Source organism: Zootoca vivipara, chromosome 10 (assembly GCF_963506605.1).
Source record: "Zootoca vivipara chromosome 10, rZooViv1.1, whole genome shotgun sequence".
Classification (NCBI taxonomy): domain Eukaryota; kingdom Metazoa; phylum Chordata; class Lepidosauria; order Squamata; family Lacertidae; genus Zootoca; species Zootoca vivipara.
The window spans coordinates 14,125,517-14,148,624 of NC_083285.1; the positions used below are offsets into that span (position 1 = coordinate 14,125,517).

Here is a 23,108-nt window from a genome sequence, read left to right on the forward strand (position 1 = left end):
CCAGCTTTTACTATGGTAGCTTTGCCACAGAAACTGGGTGACAATTATCAAATGCCAAAACGATCTTTTACAGTGCACACATAAATTTATATTTATTTATAAGAGTGCAAGCTCAGGTTGATTTAAAATTCAACTGGCACCTTCCATAAACAAAACTGTATTTTACAACATGTATTCAAGTATACTAACAAGGTGGGTATTTTTGTTGTTGTTGCTAATGCTATCTATCTCCAAAAGCATTACCGCACTGTAGGTAGCTACTTAAAACTGATTGTGAAGGTCTTGTAAATCATCTTGAGCAATGAAGCTTAAGAGAAGCAATTTGTCACTTTTACTACGATTGGAGCCCCCTCCCCCAAAGAAAAACCCTTAGCTTTTTCTCATCGAGAATTTTTATATTTAAATGTCATTACTGCAAGAGGGGTCAACTGGCTTACACAACACATAAAAAGGAGAGGTGCCAGAATGGTTTCTGACAGCCATTGATAAGTGACAGCTTGCACAGCAAACTGCTTCCTTAGAAAGTGGAGATGAGCCACCATGCCTGATGTCAGTGAAGCTAGGCATTTTTTAAAAGAAAAGAAACTATTGGAACACAGAATGTACTGGATAATCAGTGTGCTTGTGAGGAATCATTGGGGCAAAGGGAGAATATATGTTATACCTTGCAGTGGTCAAAAACTGCTCCTATAGACACTGAAAACCTGACTGATATAGGGCATAATGCAATAACAATCTCTCCTACCCTCCTACCTTGGGAAGTGTGGTTCTGACCAGTCCTGAAGCAATATCTCAACTTCCCTTCTTGGTTATCAAAATAATTCATTTCCTAAAACAACCCATCAATTTCCTGCTACTGCGTTAGCAGCTGCTAAGATCTGCTAAGAGTTTCTATTTGCCACTATCACATCACCCAGTTTGGGCATGAATCACACTCATTGAGCGGAGAACCACCCAAACAGTTCTCTTTTTTGAAACTACTATTTGTCTAATCTAGTACATCTACTATACCACTTTGGAGCACCCCAGAAAAGCCCCAATATCAACCAGGCATCAATAATTTGTAAAGAGAGTCCCGATAGCAGCATCACCTGTAGTCAGTTTCCAGGGAGGACAAGGTGTGAGGAAAGCAACGATTTGGAAACAACCCAAGCACAACATTTAAAAACTGGATTTTTGCTGCTATGTTTTAGTTTGCAATGGAAACATTTATTTCTTACATCAGCCTTTGTTTGAGAGTTGTGAAGACTCAATATTTACACAGTTGGTATTAAAGCAATTTTAAAAAATAAAATAAAATAAAGGTCAACACATTTTACTTTGATGTTCTGCCCTCTTTACTCCCATCTTCAATGAGTACACACCAGATCATAATAAGGAAGTCTATCAGTACTTTCCATCATACAAGGGCAGAAGCGAAAATGAAGTCATTTTTGAAGTTCAGATTTCCCATTTGGCTCTATAGCCTTTTTATACAAAACAAAATGTACTGCTGCTAATGGCTTTTCTGTGAAAAGCTTCCACACAAATACAGGTTTAAAAAAGGCATAATAACCCATAACCAGGGACCCAGGTGGCGCTGTGGGTTAAACTACAGAGTCTAGGGCTTGCTGATCAGAAGGTCGGCGGTTCAAATCCCTGTGACGGGGTGAGCTCCCGTTGCTTGGTCCCAGCTCCTGCCAACCTAGCAGTTCGAAAGCACGTCAAAATGCAAGTAGATCAATAGGAACCACTACAACGGGAAGGTAAACGGCGTTTCCATGTGCTGCTCTGGTTTGCCAGAAGCGGCTTTGTCATGCTGGCCACATGACCTGCAAGCTATAAGCCAGCTCCCTCGGCCAATAATGCGAGATGAGCGCGCAACCCCAGAGCCGGTCACGACTGGACCTAATGGTCAGGGGTCCCTTTACCTTTACCTAACCCATAACAACAACAAAAGCCACATCTGCTTGAAAAGAACTCTTGAAAACATAACCCAAAACCCACCCGAGATCATGAAGACATTTCACAGGAGCAGCTGATACATATTTATTTCACAAACTTCCCACTGCAAACCACCCACTTCACTGCTGTATTTAAAGTCATCAATATTACAGAACCAGCTTCCAGAAATACATTTGCCTGTCACTGAGCATGCTATGACATCCACAAAGGATGTCTGGAGTTGGAAATACCAGTGGTCCCTAGGTTCAGGCTAGAAATAGACAACATGCAGACCATTTCCCGCAGAAGGCTTGTCATTCCAAAGGACTCTTCCCCTGCATAAAATGTCAGGAAACATCTATGGCATTCACTAAAGGATGTTCAATGTTTCTGTCAGAGGCCTGTTGAGTAGAAAGTAATTATACTCCCCCTGTAGAGTTCATTTTGCAGTTCACCTCCCTTTGATACATGCCTTTTATTGAAAGGTGGCCCACATAAACAATTCCTAAATATTAAATGACATCATTCTAACTATTATTACTATTATTATTATTAATCACTTCCCTTCAGGCACACTGAAGCAATCTAAAATGTAATAAAAACCTATATAAAACAGTTAAACAGAACCAGTTAAAAACAACTGCATATATATCAATCCAAATTCAATACAGATGCCAAGTGGTATAAATAACTCAATTTAGAAGGTTTGTTGAAATAATAAAACCAGATCACTAGGTAAGATTGGCAAGGCAGTGGTTGGTCATATATATATCTATCTAAATATATTTTAAAGGGGCAATTGGACAGAGGAGAGAGAACAATAAGCAACTTCTAGAATTATAGTGCATAGTTTGAGCACATGAGATCACTATGTGGCTGAAGGAAAGTCGGGGAGGGGAGACCTCATTTATGCCACTTCGGGTTTCATGATGTAAGAAAGGTGGGATATAATGGGAAAGAATGGATGGATGAATAAAAATGAAAGAACAGAGCTTGGTAGGCTTTTAAAAATGATTTACAACCTCTCCAAAAGACATGCTTTGAATACAAATGATTACAGGGCCTTCAAATAATAATAAACTTTATCAATACATTAAGGGGCATCTCTAAAGTGGTGGTATCTATAGCAAAAAGGTTAAATTTCCCAATACATAATCCAGTACTTTTGAAGTACTTTTCAACTTTACATAGTGATTACACCTCATTAAAGAGCTGCTATTTTATCTTCAGGTGACAATGCTCCACGGGTCATGCCCATTCTTATGATTCCTGGTGTTGCAATGGTGTGGTGAACATGGCATGTGAAGTAACCTCTCAACTCAGATACCTTGCAGCTGTCACTGTGCCACGGTTTGACTCCACGGTTTGTGCCCCCCCCCTGCAAGTTGGACTGCAATCTGTTGGCATGGTATATACGGCGACATCCTCTTAAAACAGGCAAGGAACACTATGCAGGCAGAAGGAAGCCAAGGTATCAATGTAAAGGTGCATAACAAGATTCTGGCGTTTCAAGCAGATTTTGAAACATTGTACCTTCGCTCCCACCCACCCAAATTAAATATGCAGTTGATTGTAATTACACATTGCATTATATTTCACTTAACACCTTCCCCTATATTGTTTTCATGGCATTTTATGTTTTATTCTATTTGCCTACAGTATTTCGTTGCGCACTGTCTTGCTATTTTGTATGAGTGGTGGGTGGTCTGTATGAATGAAAGAATGTGCTCCTACAGCATCACTGCCTACAACGGGAAAGTCCCTATTTTGTGGGTGAAATGGGTTGCCAACCTTTTCCTTCTTACATCAACCAACACACCGTCACTACTTTTCAAAGACAGAATGCTCGAAATACTCCTGAATGGTAAAACATAGATTCCTTCAACACACCCTAGCTACCAACACCTGCAAATGAATGGAATTTTTTTATTTAGAGGCTGCATTCCAGAGACTCTTCATACCTCAAAACCACCCACACATTTTGTGGCTGCCCACGTCTTGACTGGATCACTAAAATACCCTATTCTTGAAAGGAAAATTGCAAGATCACTGCTACACTAGGCCAAGATACAGCCTCCAGCACTTTCACCTGCCATGGTGACTGCTATTAAGTTTTTGCTTTAAATTATACAAAGACAGTTCAAGCATTATACCAGTTGCTGGAAGCCATGGGAGGAGAGAGTGCTCTCCTATTCCCTGGTTTCCAACAAGCTTCTGGTTGGCCAGTGTGAGAACAGAATGCTGGACAAGATGGGCCATTGGCCTGATCCAGCGGGCTGTCCATATGTTCTTATTACAAGGTATGCTTTCAGAACACAGCAGTGGTCCTGCTGCATTATATCAACTAACCCAGCATCCTGTTCTCACACTAGCCAACCAGGTGCTTCTCCGGGGAGTCTGCAAGTAGCCATTCTGCCTGGCTGCATCAGAGGGCAAGATTGTGCAGTGAAAGGCCTGCCTATCAGTCTATAACTGTTTCTATTCTGCCTGGTCATTCTGTAACCTTTATAGAAGTTTATGCAATAGTTGGTACTTGTATTTTCTTACCTCCTATCACCTTCATATTCCTTAATAAGCAGAGGTAACGAATACACATTTTTCCAATGCAAGAATCCCCCTTGCTCCTGCCTTTATAGTGTAAGCAATCAAGCAAAACAAAAAAACAAAAAACCCCTCTAATAAACCATAGTTTGGGTAACTGGTTTGACACAAACCAGGTTATTAAACCAACTTGAAACCACGGCTTAATATCCCCAACTTTTTCCGAAGTTTGGAACAATCGCTTCCCAGTTTGAATGAAATATGAAATTATGGTTTATTAGAGGTGTCCTGGATTGATGACTTGCATGAAGGAGTGAAGGGGCTGCTTGTATGGTGAAAGGTTGGTTGATCTCTCTCATTTTATGAAACTGAGATTGTCTGAATTGAGTCATTGGCTGTTTTGAAACTGTTACTAGCCTTTACCAAAGAAAGAGAAGCCAAGAAAGAACTATAAATATATATATATGCACAGTTGTCAAAGTGAGCAGCAGTCTTTTTAAAAATAAACTACTATGTGCTTGGATATTTACAAATATGCGTTGTTCAAATTTTTAGGAATTGTTATTAGTACAGTTAATATGTACAGTGTGCGCATATTACAGACCTACTTGTCAAATTATGATCTTGTTGGTGCCATAATATTGCCTTGGTGCATATGGCTATCTTGTTTTTAAGAATGCTTTAAATCCTTAACACAAAACTACTTTCTTCCTCCTGCCTTTGGATTGTTTCCTAATTGAATTGTCCAGGAGCCAACTTGTAACTATTGATTTAGTTAATGCTGAACTTTGAACCCAAGCTGTTTAAACAGATTACACTCTACTTTTATCAGAGAGAACTCCCCTCTGCTTTTTAACAAGGCTAGTTGGATTATTTGTCTTATTTGATTATATATTGACACAGCACATTAGAGAAGAATCTTGAATATTCAAATTATGATGACTGCGCCATTAAGGTAATGGGTGCACTTGTGGGGCAAATGTGCACACAGTTTCTCTCTCGAGCTCCTCCATGCGTCGAGCATAGATCAACCCATCTCCACATTTGGGAATTTTGATAGCACACACATCAACATAAGCAATTTGTGAATCAACTTGACCATCCTTTGTGGCTATGTAAATAGATGAGCAAGGATGCACAAATGCACTAGCCACTGGCAAGGATGTTGGCAGGATGAGCAAAAGTAGGGAAAACCCATAACTTTAGGACTCCAAACCCAGTCTTGCTACTGAGATAAGTTTTCTTCAGGCTACTAAGATGCACAAAATATTCAAACATTAGTCTTACTATATCAATACCAATTAATATCAAAATAAAAAAAATCCTTCAGTAGCACCTTAAAGACCAATGAAGTTTTTATTTTGGTATGAGCTTTCGTGACGAAGTGTGCATGCACACGAAAGCTCACACCAAAATAAAAACTTAGTTGATCTTTAAGGTGCTACTGAAGGATTTTTTTTATTTTGCTTCAACTCAGACCAACACGGCTACCCACCTGTAATTAATATCAAGCGTGGGTTTAAGCAGGGGTCAGCAAACCTTTTCAGCCTGTCCACTGTCCCTCAGACCTTGTGGGGTGGGGGCAGACTAAATTTTTTTTGGGGGGGGAATGAATGAATTCCTATGCCCCACAAATAACTCAGAGATGCATTTTAAATAAAAGCACACATTCTACTCATGTAAAAACACCAGGCAGACCCTACAAATAACCCAGAGATGCATTTTAAATAAAGGACACATTCTATTCATGTAAAAACACGCTGATACCCGGACCGTCTGCGGGCTGGATTTAGAAGGCGATTGGGCTGGATCCGGCCCCTGGGCCTTAGTTTGCCTACCCATGGTTTAAGGTGAGTATATGGTTTTTGCATAATAAACCATTTTTCAGGAACCATGCAACTCAAAAGTATGCAATATGCAAGTGCAGAATTCCAGACTCCCAAGTTTTCATGGATAATAAGGACCACTAGAATGACACTGAATGGAAAAGGTCATTGAAAGACATGACTTTCCTATACAGAGTTGTCAAGCTTTCCCTTTTCTCATGAGGAAGCTTATTCAGCATAAGGGGATTTCCCTTAAAAAAGGGGGGGGGGGAGAACTTGACAGCTATGTTCCTATAGCAGTAGGCACCGTACCAGAGAAATAGGATCTAGGTTCTGACAAGTTGCATTTCAATTTGCAGAACAAATGTGTTGATTCTCACTAAAACATTGGATGCTGAGAGCTCATTCAGGGTGAAACTGCTACAATGAAAATGACTTGCCGGAATTACCAAGACCTCCATAGATAAATCCAGGTATGCATTTCCCCCTCCTAACAATTCATTTCTGTAAATAAAAAACAAAAACACTATAGTATATCCAGTCTACAATGGACTTCAAGAGAGAGTCATTTTCAGATGCAATCTTCCCCAAGTAATAGGACAGTGTCCTATCTCCCAGCAAAAAACAAACAAAAAAAACACCAGCAATTTTAACAAAAACAAAAACAAAAAAAGACCCTGGTCTGTAATACTTCTCAACTTTTCCTGATCAGTTACAGATCTAAAAGCTTGCTTTCCCTGACCACATATAGATGATCCCTAATTAATTAGCTTCACATTGAAGCCAATCTTTCAAAACAAAATACAGTCGTACCTTGGTTCTCGAATGCCTTGTGAAGTGTGTGTTCTGGTTTTTGAAGTGTGTGTTTCGCTTTTTGAATGTTCTTTGGAACCTGAACGTCCGGCATGGCTTCTAATTGAGTGCAGGAAGCTTCCAATCGGAAGCCGTGCCTCAATTTTCGAACGTTTTTGGAAGTCGGGTGGACTTCTGGAATGAATTCCGTTCGAGAACCAAGGTATGACTGTACTTTGTTTTTGTCAGGTTGGCTTTAATGTGTGTGTTTACCTAACACTTTATATTACACTTGAAGTCAACTAAATGCACCTATTATACAATGTGTATTTTGGGCATACTAAATTAGAGCACAATAAAAACAAAGGCTAGAGAGATTGGAGACATTCACGTCCATGTTTGGCACCTGCTTCCTAGTGGGAGTCATGAACCAGTTCTCTTGAAAACAATGGTATTTTGGATCCTACGGAAAGTAGTGATGAGCATGCATATGTGAACTAATTCATGTTTCCCTTTTATTCTGCTGCCCAAAACCACTGAATGCAACTCACGGCAGCTAAGGAACATGAGGACTGCCTACCTGTGCATCCTTCCACATGATAATTTTCAGCAGTAATTTCTGCATATACTGTATGACAGATAAGGTCTGGAACGTTACTAGGCAAGATCTCCAAGGACCCAATAGTCCACAAAATCCTACAGTTTAAAGACATATGCTATTACAGAAATCAGCATTCCATTAAAGTAAGTGGATTGTGTGTCTCAACTCACTAAAGGCTCCTTGTCCCAGCAGAGGCTGCTGTGGCTGGAGGAAGACAGGCCATTGTCATCAATTCCCCTTTCTGTGCCCCTCCTCCAAATCTGCATTGGGTGGGCGAACTTTAGAACACCATGGGAATGGTGTGGGAAGCTGTAGGAGAAAGGAGAAAGTTGCATCCTCAGCCCCCTTCCGCTCATGGAAGTCTCCACTGCAGCAAATATCCTTCCATGAGTGGAGGGGCACAACTAGATACAACTACAAATTGGACCATTCCAGCAAGAGAGATCTATGTGTGAGATTCTTATTTCAGTACTTATGAGGGTTCTGAACTTTTTTAAAAATGGTTTGCTCTCCACCTTCCTTCAGGTGCCACTCAGTTAACCCTTCTTAATTGCTCAGCTCCTTGAAAAGAGGTGTTTTGATGTTCCAGGTGCTTCTTCTCCTCAATGTGCATTACTACCACAATAGTCAGTTGGCATTTACAAAGGAGACTGGCATAACCTCTTTTCCAGATCCAGGTCAGTCTACGTGCACACACACACACACACACACACAAACAAACAAACACACAAGCACAATGCTAAGTGAAGTCACCAACGTCTGCATTGTAAGCAATTAAATGTGTGTTTACAGCTTGTCTAGGTAGTAAGTAATTAAATTTCCCTTGCTGAAGCTAAAATCTATGTCATCCTGGATTGTCAAACAGGAGACTCTGCCATAGCCAGGTTTGCTACCAAGCAAAACGGCAAGATTACTTGAGCTATCCCTGTAACAACAGTGGAATACTAATAGGATTAAAGTGTATGCTTTAACCGAATTACTTAAATGACAGAAGCAAAGACACTCAGGGCCTTTCCGCATGACCAAGCAAAGCAAAGCAGTCCACAACAACGTTCGATTCCTTTGTGTTATGCATGCACAAGCTCTGATATCCTATCCCTAGAATGGAGGGTGCTAGAAGGTGGAGAAAGAAAGAAGACATTGAGGCTAGCTTTGCTGTGTAAGAAAACAACTGTAGCACTCCTATTGGGTAAGGGCTGTAGCTCCGAGCTCTTGCAGAAGGTCCCTGGCATCTCCAGATAAGACTGGGAATGTCTCTAGTCTGAAACTCTGGGCAGTTGATGCCAAGTAAGTGCAAACCACAAGAGCTAGATGGACCAAGGGCCCAGTTCAGTGCAAGGCAGCTTGCTATGTTCCTATTCAGAAAATTCATTGAAATTGCTCAATCTATTAAAATATTAGTGATGGGCTTTCCCACCGAGGAAGAATGGATAAGCAAAGTGATGGACTATGTGGAATCGGCAAAACTAACAGCTAAAATAAGAGACCCCTTTGTGGATCACTGCCTTATCGTGGCGAAGGGGCTTGAATAACTCCAAGAAGCTATGAGCTATGCAGTGCAGGGCCACCCAAGAAGGACAGATCATAGCCGAGAGTTTAGACTAAATGTAATCCAACTGGAGAAGGATCTGGCAAACCACTCCAGTATTTTGCCAAGAAAACTCCATGGACATAAAAAAGAAGCAGCTTTGAGAAGAATGTGAGTTTCCAAGGCATGCTCTGGTTCATTGGGTCACGGAGAGTCGAACACGACTAAGACAACTAAACAACAACATTAAGAGAACCTAACAATGATTGTTTTGCAGAAGAAAGGAAGCCTTTTTTTGCACTATTTTAAGAAACACTATATAATATGATGAATTCACAAGTACAATTTGAACTATGTGCAGCAGAAGGAATTAGATGACTATTGTGTTATTGTTGTGATATAAGAGGGAGAAGATAGGGTGCAGCAAGGGGGAGAAATTAAAATCACCATGGGAAATGGGATGAGAAGTCAACCAAACAAAGGAAAAAATCTATTATGTATTACTGGAATGTATATGTGATTTTATTTAAAATATAATATAATATAATTGGAAAAAATATTAGTAACGGGCTGTGTGTTACACAACTTTATAGAGTACTGTGGATATGCAAATGATGGAACTCGTGTAAATGTAACCTAAGAAGAAATAAAAATATATTTGCTGGATCAGACCTAGATCTAGTCCAGTATCCTATCCCCAATAGAGTACTACCACATGCCTCTTGGGATCCTTCTGTTCTCATTTGTCCACCATATTTGGTATTCAGGAATGTGCTGTTCTCCAAACACAGGGCTCCATTTAGCAGTCATAAAGGTAAAGGGACCCCTGACCAGTAGGTCCAGTCGTGACCGACTCTGGGGTTGCGGCGCTCATCTCGCTTTATTGGCCGAGGGAGCCGGCGTACAGCTTCCAGGTCATGTGCCCAGCATGACAAAGCCGCTTCTGGCGAACCAGAGCAGCACACAGAAACGCTGTTTAGCTTCCCGCTGTAGCGGTACCTATTTATCTACTTGACGTGCTTTCGAACTGCTAGGTTGGCAGGAGCTGGGACAGAGCAATGGGAGCCCACCCCGTTGCGGGGATTCGAACCGCCAACCTTTTGATCGTCAAGCCCTAGGCTCAGTGGTTTAACCCACAGCGCCACCCACGTCTGTCATAGCTTGATGCAAAATGATAGATTGTTTTAAAAAAGGATTAAGTATGGATATAAGGGAGTGGCCATCACCATAACTTGTGCTACAGAATTCCTTTAGTTAATTATGCATCGGGAAAGCAACTTAACATTTAATTCAGAGCCATTATATTAAAGCCATGTATTTGAGTCTGCAGTTGATGGCTGGCAATATATTAGTGATATCATAGCCTGTGAACATTCCCAGAGAAGTGTAGGATGCATTATATTTCATTTCCGCTGGCAAAAGCCCCTTACCGTGTGGGTGGTTCTGGGTCTGGAAGCATTTATTCCAAGCGAAACTGCTTTTCCACTGCTGACAGTTCAGTGTCTACGTTTAAAAATAACATTGTACAACTTCTGCATCCTGCTTTTTATCCACAGGCCTTGCTAGCAGTTTATGGGCTCATTTGAGATTAGACTCTCTCTTTTCTTTTCTTTTCTTTTCTTTTCTTTTCTTTTTGGCAGTAGTTCTTAGACTGGCAGTATACCACTGTAGAATTAATTGATTTCAGGGACATACAAGACTCAACCTTACAGTAGTTAATAGCAGCAGTTACTCCCATTATAGTATATTGGAGAGTATTCTGCCACCAGCGGGAAGGAAATATGGCAAAATTCACATCTAATACCACTGACGTTATGCCTCCCTCTGGTATAAACAGGTCCCAGTTTGGCTGAACAAACTAGTGAATTACTATGAAGCACGCTGGCTTAAATAAAAAGCAGAAAAGCTATTTCAGTGAAAATAATCTTAACAAAGTAGCAACCAAGAAGTATCTCACAGGTATCTGATCAATACACAAGTTTACTGAACTACAGGCAATTTCCATGGTAATTTATGCATCATAATCAATAAAGAAGATGTAGCAAGCGAGAGGGAATGTTTTGAGAAATATTGAAGTGTTTTCAGTGCGGTTTTCTTTCTAAAAGCCCCTCTGCAGGCATAATGTTTAACAACGGTTAATGAGAAAACAATTGTATCTGACTAGGGTGGCGCTGTGGTCTAAAAAACCACTGAGCCTAGGGCTTGCCGATCAGGTCGATGGTTCAAATCCCCACAACAGGGTGAGCTCCTGTTGCTCAGTCCCTGCTCCTGCCAACCTAGCAGTTCGAAAGCACATCAAAGTGCAAGTAGATAAATAGGTATTGCTCTGGCGGGAAGGTAAACGGCATTTTCATGCACTGCTATGGTTTGCCAGAAGTGGCTTAGTCATGCTGGCCACATGACCCGGAAGCTGTCTGCGAACAAACGCTGGCTCCCTCAGCCAGTAAAGCGAGATGAGCGCCACAACCCCCAAGTCGTTTGCGACTAGACTTAACTGTCAGGGGTCCCTTTACCTTTACCTATTGTGATTTACAATGAGGTTTTTCATTATGGTTAAAAACATTATGTCTGAATGTAGCAAATGTTGCTATGTCTTTATAATCAGTCTACTTACAGAGGGATAGTACACATTTTGCCGGCATGCCTATGTATAAACATCCCAGGGAAGGGATGCAACAGACTGTAACTCAGCTTCCTTAATAATCATGGTTATGCTTTACATGTACTATAAAAAATTATAATAAAATACGGGGCCAAAAGAGTTACAAAATTAGTTTGGAATGTGTAGTCTCTCTCACACACACACAATTTCAATGAACTAAATTACTTGAGTAGAATACTCCACATTACAATAGCTCTTAAATTATATCCAATTCCAAAGAGTTGAATATTCAGTTCCTTTACAGTTTTAAATGGGGATGGCTATATGAAATAAAATGCACTCTGTGCGGATGGAATGGGAAAACATATATTAGGTTACGGAGATACCACAAGCGAGCTAAAGGAGAACCGCATCAAAATACTAGAAATGGTGTTTTAAAAGATGTTATTTCTGTAATTAGCTGTGAAAAAATATAAATGGAGGGGGAAAGTTTGCAAAATGTGTCCATATATGTAACAACAGCTATACTCTCTTAGATATTTAAAATGGATTAACACTGCACAACTTGAACCCACAATCTCCTTTCCTGATAAGTTTAGTCTTGGCAAGTACATCCTTGCGTCTTGCTAGAACATTTCAAACACCCAGATCTCCTGGCTCTGAGACATTAGAAATGCCATTCTACTGGTAGGGTTTCAACCCACTGGCACTTGGTACACCCATGGAAAGTTCACTGGCATCAGTCTACCACTGGCAGTAGGCCCCAAAACAAGACATTATGGGGAAGAGGACTGGGTCCAAAGGTCCCCTGTTCTCCTCAGAGGTCCAGAGCCCATTAACTTGGAGCTGCTGTACTTCATTCTCTCCCTCTTCCTGCGCTTAGGATTTCTCTGTGCAACAGGCAAAATGGCACCACACACCAGATCATAAAAGCAAGACTGACTGCATATGTGAACTTCCTCCAGTTTATTTAACTGTTAATTCAGACCTACTTGAGATGCAATTTAGAAGTTACTAAATCTTCACTCGGGTATAATATAAGAACACAGTTCAGGTTACCTTTCAGGAAATAGGATTTTGACAAATGTCCGAGTCAGGCATCGCAATTGTGTGTTTTTTCTAAATTGGAAATGAATTGGAAACTTTGCCAAAAATTTTTTTTTACAGAGCTAGAAATCTGTCGTTTAGCACAATACAGGTGGTTCTAATTGGAGGACAGAATTAATTTTCAGCACCCCCAATGAGCTGCTATTTTATGAAATTGGCACACTTATTCATTCTGACTGCTAATTACTGCGGAGAAATAAGATCATAAATGCTGCGTTCGACCTTTCAACAAGGGTCATTAAAAAATTATAAGCTTTTCTAGGATTTTCAATATTCATGAGCTGCTCCAAGCCATGATATACCATCCATGAACTACTAATATTGGCCACAACCTAATTAGTCAATCCAACTGCAAGTAAGCAGGTAGCCTAACCAAAGATTTATTGTGCAATTTCTCTCCAGGAGCTGTCATCCCTGAAGAGGTAAGCCACTGGGCTATGTTTTAAGAGGCTAGCCTCTACTGAAGCAGCAGCTGCTGCTGCTGCTGCAGATTAATTTTTTCCTGATGTACATCTGGTTTCCTGATTCACAATCGCATTATTTCTTTGGATTCAAGCCTTTAAAATGGTTCTGTAGTATACCACCTAAGAATAAAATCATATCCAAAATGAAATTATTTCAATTCTTTCAAAAAAAAAAACCCACCTTCTGCACAATAACCTACATCTCGTACTCAGGTGCCTATATGAACACAAATAGTTTGCTACCTCCAAATGCAAAGGCACTTAAAATTATTTTTCACCATAAATGTTTGCTTCATTGGAGATAGCCCCTTATAAAATATATGCACATTACGCTCAGATATAGAATACCATATAGTCACCCATGTTATCAAAATTGACATTTCTGCAATACAGTTTTAACAGCCCGAATAGATTTTTTTTTATTTAGGACAATATACTGTGATGGAAACTGTATCATGAACTGTACAGAATATTTACTTGCAGGGGGGGAAACAAGGAAAAGATTATTTTTTACAATGGGGAAAAGCTCCTGTTTGGACTAGTATTGTAACAAAACTGATCAACATAATAGAAGCCCATTTTTAAGAAGTTCTAGAGTAAATCCAGGTCTTCTTAATCTTCAAGTGCACTGACAGTAAAGATTCTGATTTCAACTCACTTAAAATCTTAAAGGTCAGCTTATTCCAGTCTGAACAAATGCTTCAAAGGACTGTGCACTCTCTTTTCCAGCTGAGAATAAAGATTTCTTTCCCTTCACTAATGCAAGTCAATCATCCTTTGCCTCTCAGGTTCATCTTTCAAGTTGCAAGCGATCCAAAAGCTCTTTTTAAGAACACACATTCCTTTCTAGTTTTTTTGTCTTTTTTTAAAAAAGTCTTCTTCGAACACTACTCATATTTATTGACTACAGTTTTAACACGCTAACTTCAGGTGATAACTGACTGAAAATATTGTTGCAAACTTTATGCCACCTGAGGGACCACTAAAATGACTGCACACTCCATGGTTCTAAATATATCAACCCTCCAAGGAGGGCATCTTTTGACTATCTAGGAGCACATTATGCAACATAGCTAGGCTATAAAATAAAGAGATGAAATCACTCCAAAAATAAAGATTTTCGCCAATTAACTGCATTCATTCCTAGCAATGGGGGAACAAGCAAGATCAGGAATGGCTAGATTTGATATCTTCTTAGCTACTGCACAAACATAGAATATGTTGTTATGGCTTTATTCTGGATAGTAATATTATGTGGCTGGTTTGAAAACAAAAATATAATAAGCATGCTGAAATCATACCCCTCCACATCTTTTCATGAATAGGCTGTAGTGGTAGCTAACTTGAGCCATTTGGATTTAATAAAATCATGGAACAAGGAGGGTTAGCACAACATAGTCTAAGACTTAGGAAGCCCAGACAGGCCTCTTTCCCTTCCAGAATCTCTTGTGGAGTCCATCAAAAGCATTTCTTCAGGCACTTGAAAGATCACTTGGTTCATACTTCGCTCCACAGACTTTGACATCTTCTTTGGGGAACCTTCTCCAGGCTCCCCAGTCTAATGAAGTGAGGCAGGCAGCAACTTATGGACTTGGCCTCCCCAAAGGTTCTCACTGGTACCAACAGCATGACCTTTTATGTGCCAAATAAAGATCACTTAAGGCACAATCCTAGCACAGCTTAATGGAGCAGTGGAGCCACTGCCAAAATCCACCACCAAAATCCACATCAACCAGGAAAGAAAGGGTTGTGGCGGCGGCGGCGGCGGCAAGCAAACGGTTGCAACTGCCTGGAGCTGGTAATATTCCATTCTTCAACGGGCTCGCAGATGTCCCGTATCGGCAGTGGAGCTGCTTTAGGAGCAAATGGAACCTGTTGGTGGAGATAGAGGTTGACAGGGCTGTGCGAAGGGGCATTGTTGCCCAATTCAGCCCCAGCCCACTGCAAAAGGGGCTAGCACTGCACCTTTAATTACGATCTACAGTGGTACCTTGGGTTACAAACACCTCAGGTTACAAACACCTCGGGTTACAAACACCTCAGGTTACAGACTCCGATAACCTGGAAGTAGTACCTCGGGTTAAGAACTTTGCCCCAGGATGAGAACAGAAATCATGCTTTGGCGATGCAGCAGCAGCAGGAGGCCCCATTAGCTAAAGTGGTACTTCAGGTTAGGAACAGTTTCAGGTTAAGAATGGACCTCCGGAACGAATTAAGTTCATAACCAGTAGTACCACTGTATTGGGTGCTTCAGGTTTTGCACCAAATTCCCCTTTCTCAGGTTTTATGCTTCTACAATTTATTTTGTTGTTCATGTAACCTGCCCAGAGAACTTGATACAATGAGCAGTGTGCAAATGTAATCAATTAAATAAACGAACAGCAATGGTTACACCCGTTTATCGATAGCCAACACGAGGTTGCATTATGAGATGGAGTGATGTTTTCCCCATATTATATGGCAGTAGTAACCCAGCCCTTTTCGAAATCCTTAAAGCCATTTTCTATGCACGTGCCACTGGGAGAAAGGCAAGTGCCCTTATTTCAATCCAGCATTCCCCTGTGAACCATAAATATTATATAGGGATGAGCTGAAATGTCTCATTGATTAAGAAACTACCAAGTAAACCTGTCACATACTAGAAGTGAAAATTGCTCTAAGAAGTCAGTGGCTAAAATAATGTGCAGGAGCATGGAAGATTGTAACAGCTTGAGCAGTATCAACTTAGCATCCTTGGTATCCATCAAGTTAAAGAGAGATGCTATGTTTGTGATCCTCTCTCAAACAGGAGAAAGTTCTACATTGAACCTTATCTTTTTGCACTAAGAATATCCTGGAGGCAGAGGAAGATCCCATTACACTGCTCCAAAGACAACCACAGTAATCAAAGTCTTACTGCACAACGCTGAACAAAACTTAAAGGTAAATATCAGAAGAGATAACATGTGCAGAAATGATGAGGGGAAAGGAGGGGTTGACACCTCTTGGTGTCAGCTAGGCTAGGCTCTTTCACTAAACTCAAGTGTGTGGAACTGCTAGCCATATTTCATAGAACGGTTTGCAAAGGCAGGAGAATTTTATATTCAGCCCTTTGATCCCAGTATAAAAAGTCCAGAACTGCCAATAAAACTCAGGAACCTGATTAAAGTTTGTAGATTTGAGTCTCAATTCAAAGCAGGGAACTACATGTGCAGAAAGTCTTGCTGCACACTTGAGAACCTTTAGCATCCTAGCAAAATATACTTTAACAATGACAAGAACACTTGAATCGCATCTGAGCCCAGTTCTTAACTGACTCCTAACAATTTTCCTACATATATAAATAGAACATATGGCCTTGATAGTATAATGGAAATATTGTGCTATACAATATATTCTATACGCATATTATTGAGTTTTGTGCAATTGACATGGTACAATGAAGAGTAACAATAAGAACAACAACAACAACAACAAAGGTCTTTTGCGATTTGTTCCATAAACTAATACTGTACATACACAGGGAATGCAGAAACAAAGAATGTAAGCAAAGATGGGGGTCACACTAGTTTATCAAATCTCTTCAGAACAAATTATATCAACATTTCTAATGGGATTTGGATTTGACTTCGATGACACCGTGGTTCCTTTACTATTGGCACTAGTCTAGATGAAGGGAAAGATACCATAAAAGCAAGAAGGTGTTTGGATAAAATTATAGTGAAATCAAACACATCAAAAGGTCATCTTAGGGTATGACCAACTTCACTGAACATCTTGTTGAAGTGGACTTGAAATCCACCTGAACATCTGATCGAACATTTCCCATGTTCTGGTCATTAGCTCTTCTGCTGCATATCATACCAACTGGGCACTAATTATCTCCCTTTATGCAAGTCTACTCAGAAGACAGTCCTACAGATTCAGTTAAGTGTCCTTCCAGGTAAGAATGTAATGTATAGGATTGCATCCTGGAAAACTGAAACCATTGCCTAACCTGCCTCCTTGTATGTTATGCAGCAAGTGCCATAAATATGCAGCATTTTAAAATATTCAAGCAACCAAGCCATGTAGTACAGAACAATTTTTACCCCTGAATCTTTACAGCAATAATAAAGGCCTCAGAGAGAGGAATCTGAAGATGCCTGCCTTCGGGGAAACTTTAATTTTAGAATCAATTTTTCATCAACTGCTAAACCAGCTGTAAACTAATCATTTTTAATTAGTAGTCGAGTGTGACAGATACTGATAATTAAAAGTATGAGTGAGAAGGAAACCAAGTAGCAAGAAATTTACTGCACCAACTTCTGTGGCAAGCTGTATAACAACTTACTAAAACCACCATCAGCTTAACATACACACCGAGACACAAATCATGTATTTGTATATGCTCAGGAGAACTACTGCATCAGTCCATTATATGCTGGCCCCACACATAGGTTGCACCCCCTAAAAATGAGATATATATTCAAACTGAAACAATATACTATAAATCTCTGGCACCGCACAGTGCTTTTTTTACAATCTAAAAAACACATACAACCTCTGGACCAGGGTTTCCCAAACTTGGGTGTCCAGCTGTTTTGGGACTACAATTCCCATCATCCCTGGCTACGGCTAGCTAGGCAGTAGTAACAAACCAGAGTTCCCAGGATTCAGGGGTGGAGAGCCATGGCTGTTTAAATGGCATAACAGTGCTTTAAATTTTTGGTTTGGGCACTATGCTTACTGTATATTCCTGTGTACGACTACTTTTTAGCCCAGGAAAATCTTCTCAAAAGTCGGGGGTCATCTTATATGCTGGGTCGTATTTCTTATACAGCGAGTATATCCCAAACTCTATATTTTAACTGGAAAAGTTGGGGGTCGTCTTATATGCCCAGCCGTCTTATACGCCGGAATATACGGTACATACAATGTGGAGAATGTTGAAAGTGGCATAAAATGAATAAGTTTCCTTTTATCAACCTTCAGGCAAAAAAATGTCTGGGAAGGAACATGTGTCCAATTCTGGAATTACAAAAAAACCACAGTTGTGTGTTTATTGAAGCTGTTAATTGAAATTCTTCTAGTTTGTTCCGAGAAACTTTTCATCCTATTTCTATGGGTGAGCAGAAATGCAACTAATTAGTGCCACAGAAACAAACACTTTAGATAGATTTATCATACCAAAACACTGTCAGAACAATTGAGAGTAAAAATGACTGGAAGGGCCAAGGGGTTTGGTTCCCTTCTTCCAGAAAAAGGTGTTGCTCATAAGATTACAATTAGAGCAGAACTAGATACAGTGGTGGGGGGACGCGGGTGGTGCTGTGGGTTAAACCACAGAGCATAGGGCTTGCTGATCAGACGGTTGGCAGTTCGAATCCCCGCGATGGGGTGAGCTCCCATTGCTTGGTCCCGGCTCCTGCCAAACTCGAAACCACGTCAAAGTGCAAGTAGATAAATAGGTACCGCTACAGCGGGAAGGTAAACGGTGTTTCCATGTGCTGCTCTGGTTTGCCAGAAGCGGCTTTGTCATGCTGGGCACATGACCTGGAAGCTGTATGCCGGCTCCCTCGGCCAATAATGCGAGGTGAGCGCCACAACTCCAGAGTGGGTCACGACTGGACCTAATGGCCAGGGGTCCCTTTACCTTTAGATACAGTGGTACCTTGGTTTACAAACATAATCCGTTCCGGAGGTCCATTTGTAAACCAAAACAGGTTGTAACCCATGGCACGCTTTCGCCAATGCGGCTTCCTCCCCAAAAAATGTTCATAATCCCCCCCCAAAATGGGTTGTAATACAAAAAAAGTTTGCAAACCGGGACACGCACTTCCAGGTTTGACGTGTTTGTAATCCAAAACATAGGCAAACCAGACTGTTTGCAAAGCAAGGTATCACTGTGCTTGGGTTTGACACAGGACAGCCTCCCAAAACTGCAGCTCCATTTTAATATGTAGGCACCCTTATCAGTTCTGTGACATCACACTGTGCATTTGCCTCGGCACTACCAGTGGCCAGTGATGTGAACCGAAGGTCAGGGAAATGCCCAATCAAATTTCACAAAGTGGGTGGGAGGAAGAAAGGTGTTGATGCCATCAGGAGCAACGTCTGGCTGCACCATCAAAATGTAAGATGCACCAGCTACATGCCCTATCAGGCTGAGGTCTGCAAAAGACTTGGGCCTACTACAGAATCAATATCCAAAACAGGAGGAGGAGCTGAGCAAGTCTAGCAACAATTTCAGCAGGGGGTGATGGCCAAGCTAGCAGGCAGCCCCATACTTGTGTCGAGTAAGTATTGTCTCTGGGGAACCAAAATAAAAAAGGTAAAAGGTAAGGGACCCCTGGACGGTTAAGTCCAGTCAAAGGGTACTATGGGGTTGTGGCGCTCATCTCACTTTCAGGATGAGGGGGCATGTGTTTGTCCACAGACAGCTTTCTGGGTCATGTGGCCAGCATGACTAAACCACTTCACAATGGAACACCGTGACAAAAACCAGAGTACACGGAAACGCCGTTTACCTTACCGCCTCAGCGGTACCTATTTATCTACTTGCACTGGTGTTCTTTCAAACTGCTAGGTTGGCAGGAGCTGGGACAGAGCAACGGGAGCTCACTCTGTTGCAGGAATTCAAACTGCCGACCTTCCAATCGGCAAGCCCAAGAGGCTCCATAGTTTAGACCACAGCGCCAGCCGCTTCCCTGGAACTAAAATAAGCCAGGCTTTGTCTCTCTTACAGGTCATCACTGTGCCACAAATGACTAGCATGGGAACCTATAGGCCAAATGGGTAGGTGGCTTTAATGGACCTGTGGCCTAGACTAATTTAACCTTACAACACGCACACACACAAATGTGTCAGTTTTTCCATCCTGAAATCATCTTGGCTCCAGCACCGAGAAAACAGAACACAACATATTCTGAAAGGTGTTTTGTTTGTTTTACTAAACAGAAACACTGCGTAAAGATAGATAATATTCTTGATTTACCTTCTCTAACGAGTAATTGCACAGGTGCATACTGTTTTAAATGCCCATTAATGAAAGATACAGATGTAACCCATTAAATCTTAACAGCTTTTGGGGAGACATTAAACTTTATAATCAAAACCTGCTTTGAATTTTCATTAAGAGTCACTGATCCAACAGGCTAACAGCTGCAAATTGGACCTAAAAATAAAATTCAGAACAGGGGCATTAAAGACACAATTTAACGTGTTGATGAGGCAGACGCTGATCAAATCTAATGAGCTAAAACATACCAAAAGTAAATTCATAAGAAGTACCAAATTACTGACTTTCATGCTCATAAATTGGAGGGGGGGGATTTAAAAGAGAGGCCCTAGAATTCTGAAACCCAAATGTAACACTGTTCTTCACCGATCTTTTGACATTAGTTTTACTTAAAGGTTCAGACTCCAGTCAAACCGCAATTAGTTGTGACCATGTTGTACTGAAAGCAGAATTTTCATTCAATTGTTTTACGTAGGTCTTAGCCATTACTAATGCCCAAACTGAGCCAAAAGGCTGGGACTACTATAGGTATGAAAATTTCCAAACTATGAAAGGATGACACATTTCTTATAGGCAACCTCATGCCAAGAGACTTGCATCTATAGGCACTTTCTTTAATCTAAGTGCATGCTAGGGTTAACTCTTATAACACAACTCCTAGTTCCTTGCCAGAGAAGTGCTCAGGTGTTCTTATAAAGTGTTGACTCAAATAAATTAACCTGACGCAAGGAATATGGACCTCATTAATCTAGGAATGCCTGCCCTTGTTTGCAGAAGGAACAGTGGAGTCCATTACCTCAATTCAAGAATTAACTTTGATTGCATTTGAGATTAACTTTCTTTTTCCCATGACCCAGCTCTGCTGGAATGGGATAGTCAACAACTTTGGCAAAACAGCAAGGCATCTAACATACTTCTGAACATTCAATATGGTAGACAGGTATGGGCTGTCATCTCCTGTATGCACTGGGAAGAGAGATGTGGGGGGGAAATTGTCATTATGCGACAATCAGAACCACAGCAGGGAAAGATGAACTCCTGGTTACACATAAGTGTCCAAAAACAATCTCATGCCTTTAAACCATAAACGTCAGAACAAAATGCTCATCTCCTCTGCATTCAATCATATAATTTCACCCTAGAATGCAATTAGTAAAACTATACCCCCTACCAACCTTCTCCATTTAAAAACAGTAATTAACACAGGCAACACTAGCAATGTGGGGATAGGAAACTGAAAACAAATGGCATCACCTGGAAAAGGTGGAACCCTTACATGCTTTAAAATATAGCTGCCACCCACTATCTGAAGAGGTTCAGCAGCAGAGTTCAAGCAGTTTAAATTGGCCAAGTCTCCAAGTTTCACACCCTCTAATCATTCACAGCAGTGGGATATTTTTCAGAAGAGTGAAATCTACATAATTTCCTTCTCGGCAGCGAACACACTCACTTATATTATAAACACGCACTTTTATATTAAGCAGATTCCTTATAAATGCAAAATAAAAGGCAAGAACTTAGTAGAAATCACACACACACAAAAATCATGTTTCCTTAACCTTAAGACTAATTGGAACCAGACCTTCCATGCGGCAGGCTTGTTTCAAATGGCAGACCTAGGGCTAGGGTTGTCAGACTCAATAGAGGACAGGACTTGTGTGCCTTTAATTGCCCTGCTCTCTTTTGAGTCTGGAAACCTTAAAGAGAAACCAGCAGACCCTTTGCTTGGAAATTAAACAAAGGGTCTGCTGGTTTCTCTTTAAGGTTTCAGGAGTCAAAAGAGAGCAGGGCAATTAAAGGCACAGAAGTCCTGTCCACTATTGAGTCTGTCAACCCTAGCTGTGACACTCAAGGTAGTTTGCAGAGAAACAAACCATGAGCCTTGGTGGCACAGGAACTGAGGAAGAGTAACAACAGTCATGGACATGAGATGTTTTAGTGCAGTAACATCTCGAAAGCACCATGGTGGCTATCCCAGCACGAATAGTCATGGATTTCTTAGCAAAGGGACAGAGTTTCTCACCATGCATGCACTGGAAGATTAGCACAGAACCTTTCAGCTTGCAGGTGAAGTGGAAAAGATTCCAAGAACCTGCCAGACAGTGACATACTGCAAAGCAACCCACCCGTTTAGCCCAGTTCAGACCTTTCACATCAATCTGTGCAGGCATCCGTGTGCATACTTTTGAAATTTAGTTAAGACGAGTGCACGTCTTGTTTGGTGTAACTGATCAGATAAGGCAATGCGGAGTGGGGGAGAGGGAAGCCACGATGTCATTATTATAAGCTTATTTCAGAAAAAAATCCCATTAAAATACAATTTGCTTCCTGAGCCTCATTTTTAAACTACAGTAGAAAGGGTAAACACCTCACCATTTTCCACTTTGCAGCAGAACTGCTGGATTAAAGCAATTAATTGTAGAGGAAAGTTGCAATTGATGTGGAAAATAATCTGCATTTATAGAACTGTTCTGCTTTTAAATGCCTATTTTACACTTTTCTGCAGGATGTATGACAGTTCAGCTTATTAGCAGTTTCTTTTGCAGCCTCAAGTATCTTTCTTTTAAAGTAAGCCCTAAACATCATCTTAAAATATCAAGGAAACCCTGTAGTTTTCATCCATATGCTTTACTCTTCACAGACCATACACTGATCTATGCAGTCACATGTGGATGTGCATGTGAATGGGAATGCACACGAATATAATTAAACTGAATGTAATTGCATCTAGGGATGGAGATTTAT

At 40.8% G+C, this 23,108-nt stretch overlaps 1 protein-coding gene and 1 long non-coding RNA gene across 5 annotated transcripts in view; both read right to left on the minus strand.

Moving 5' to 3' along the window:
• Positions 1-23,108, minus strand: part of PLXNB2 (plexin B2) — a 323,177-nt gene that overhangs the window by 238,301 nt on the left and 61,768 nt on the right. The window lies entirely within an intron of this gene.
• LOC132592747 (uncharacterized) lies at positions 9,744-22,038 on the minus strand. Its single transcript, XR_009558251.1, has 2 exons — positions 15,423-22,038; positions 9,744-15,390 (listed from the first exon to the last, which is right to left on the minus strand). It is a non-coding gene; the product is annotated as an uncharacterized LOC132592747 (long non-coding RNA).